Consider the following 3,567-nt stretch of genomic DNA (forward strand, 5'->3'; position numbering starts at 1 on the left):
AAAAAAAAAAAAAAAAAAAAAAAAACCAAAATAAATAACAACAACAACATAGGGATACCTGGCTGTGATATATGTCTTTAGGGCTAGTGTGGTACTGCTCTTGCAGGAGTGTTTGTTGAGGCTATATGACCCATGTCATCCAGGGAGTTAGAATTAGGCTCCCTACTTTACACCAGATGCTGGGAAACTACTGTATGATTGCTGAACAGGAATAAGAAAATATCCGTGACCAGTCTAGGACTCTGATTCTCTGATATAAGAAAAAAGTTATCTAGAAAAAAATTACAAAAGTGATCTTACATGGCTGGCAGGTGCTGAATGCAAATTTAGCATGAAAATCTTAAGCTGAGACATAAACAGAAAGTGGTTTAAAAAAGTCAGTTGCCCAGGGGTGGAGTCAAGATGGCATACTAGGAGGATGCAGAATTTGCATCTCCTCACAACTAGGGCACCTACCAAGCACCAGTAGGGGACCACAGACACCTAAGAGGATGGGAGGAACCCCCAGCCACTGGTTGTTTCAATTATAGTTTTATTTTTCCTAATATACTTTTTATCTTTCTAATTTTATTTTGATTTTTTTTATTCTTTGATATTGTGTTGCTCCTTTTTTTTTTTTTTTTTTTCTTGCTGTGCCAAAAAGCTTGCAGGATCTTGGCTCCCAGGCCGGAGGTCAAGTGAGAGCTCCTGCAGTGGGACCTCTGAGTCCAAACCGCTGGACTAACAGAGAACCTCAGACCCCAGGGAATATCAATCAGAGTGAGGCTTCCTGGAGGTCCTCATCTCAGAACCAAAACCGAGCTATATCCAACTGCCTGCAAACTCCAGTGCTGGATGTCCCAGGCCAAACAACCAGTAGGACAGGAATACAGCACCACCTATCAAAAATTTTTTTTAACAATGACTACAAAAAAAAGTTACAGATGAAGGAACAAGGTAAAAACCTACAAGACCAAATAAATGAAGACAAAATAGACTACTTTCCTGAAAAAGATTTGAGGGTAATGATAGTAAAGATGATCCAAAATCTCGGAAACAGAATGGAGAAAATACAAGAAACATTTAACAAGGTTCAAGAAGAACTAAAGAACAAACAGTGATGAACAACAGAATTACTGAATTTAAAAATATTCCAGAAGGAATCAGTAACAGAATAACTGAGGCAGAAGAACGGATAAGTGAGCTGGAAGTTAGAATGGTGGAAATAACTGCCAGGAAGCAGAATAAAGAAAAAGAATGAAAAGAATTGAGGGCAGTCTTGGAGACCTCTGGGACAACATTAAACACACCAACATTCGAATTATAGGGGTCCCAAAGAAGAAGAGAAAAAGAAAGGGTCTGAGAGAATAATTGAAGACTTATAGGTGAAAACTTCCTTAACATGGGAAAGGAAATATTCAAGTACTGGAAGCACAGAGAGTCCCATACAGGATAACCCAAAGAGAAACACACCAAAACACATATTAAGCAAACTAACAAAGGTTAAATTCCAAGAAAAAATATTAAAAGCAGCAAGGGAAAAGCAACAAATAACCTACAAGGGAATCCCAATAAGATTAACAGCTGATTTTTTCAGCAGAAACTCTGCAAGCCAGAAGGGAGTGGAAGGACATATTTAAAATGATGAAAGGGAAAAACATACAACCAAGATTACTCTACCCAGCAAGGATCTCATTCAGATTCGATGGAGAAATTAAAATCTTTACAGATAAGCGAAAGAGAATTCAGCACCACCAAACCAGCTTTACAACAAATGCTAAAGGAACTTCCCTAGGCAGGAAACACAAGAGAGTGAAAAGACCTACAAAAACAAACCCAAAACAATTAAGAAAATTGTAATAGGAACATACATATCGAGACCTACCTTAAATGTAAATGGATTAAATGCTCCGACCCAAAGACATAGACTGGCTGAATGGATACAAAAACAAGACCCATATATATGCTGTCTACAAGAGACCCACTTCAGACCTAGAGAAACATACAGACTGAAAGTGAGGGAATGGAAAAAGCTATTCCATGCAAATGGAAATCAAAAGAAAGCTGGAGTAGCAATTCTCATATCAGACAAAATAGACTTTAAAATAAAGACTATTACAAGAGACAAAGAAGGACACTACATAATGATCAAGGGATAAGAAGAAGATATGACAATTGTAAATATATATGCACCCAATATAGGAGCACCTCAATACCTAAGGCAAATGCTAACAACCATAAAAAGGGAAATCGATACTAACACAATAATAATAGGGGACTCTAACACCCCACTTTCACCAATGGAAAGATCATTCAAAATGCGAATAAATAAGGAAATATAAGCTTTTAAATGACATATTAAACAAGATGGACTTAATTGATGGTTATAGGATGTTCCATCCAAAAACAACAGAATACACTTTTTTTCAAGTGCTCATGGAACATTCCCCAGGATGCACCATATCTTGGGTCACAAATCAAGCCTTGGTAAATTTAAGAAAATTGAAATTGTATCAGGTATCTTTTCCGACCACAAAGCTATGGGACTAGATATCAATTAAAGGAAAAAAACTGTAAAAAATACAAACACATGGAGGCTAAACAATGTACTACTAAATAACCAAGAGATCACTGAAGAATCAAAGAGGAAATCGAAAAATACTTGGAGACAAATGACAAAGAAAACACAATGATCCCAAACCTATGGGATGCAGCAAAAGCAGTTCTAAGAGGGAAGTTTATAGCAATACCATCCTACCTCAAGAAGCAAGAAACATCTCAAATAAATAACCTAACCTACACCTAAAGCAATTACAAGTAGAAGAACAAAAACAACCCAAAGTTAACAGAAGGAAAGAAAGAAAGATCATGTCAGAAATAAGTGTAAAGGAAATGAAGGAAACAGTATCAAAGGTCAATGAAACTAAAAGCTGGTTCTTTGAGGAGATAAACAATATTGATAAACCATTAGCCAACTCATCAGGAAAAAAGGGAAAAGACTCAAGAGAATTAGAAATGAAAAAGGAGAAGTAACAACTGACACTGCAGAAATACAAAGCATCATGAGAAATTACTACAAGCAACTATATGCCAATAAAGTGGACAACCTGGAAGAAATGGACAAATTCTTAGAAAAGCACCATGTTCCATGACTGAACCAGGAAGAAATAGAAAATATGAACAGACCAATCACAAGCACTGAAATTGAAACTGTGATTAAATATCTTCCAACAGGGCTTCCCTGGTGGTGCAGTGGTTGAGAGTCCGCCTGCAGATGCAGGGGACGCGGGTTCGTGCTCTGGTCCGGGAGGATCCCACATGCCGCAGAGTGCTTGGGCCCGCGAGACATGGCCGCTGGGGCTGCACGTCCAGAGCCTGTGATCCACAATAGGAGAGGCCACAGCAGTGAGAAGCCCGCATACCACACACACACACACAAAAATCTTCCAACAAACAAAAGCCCATGACTAGATGGCTTCACAGGTGAATTCTATCAAACCTTTAGAGAAAAACTAATACCTATCCTTCTCAAACTCTTCCAAAATATAACAGAGGAAGAAACACTACTAAACTCATTCTAAGAGGCCA

This window comes from Lipotes vexillifer, unplaced genomic scaffold (genome assembly GCF_000442215.2).
Source record: "Lipotes vexillifer unplaced genomic scaffold, Lipotes_vexillifer_v1.1 scaffold1413, whole genome shotgun sequence".
In the NCBI taxonomy this organism is placed as follows: Eukaryota; Metazoa; Chordata; class Mammalia; order Artiodactyla; family Lipotidae; genus Lipotes; species Lipotes vexillifer.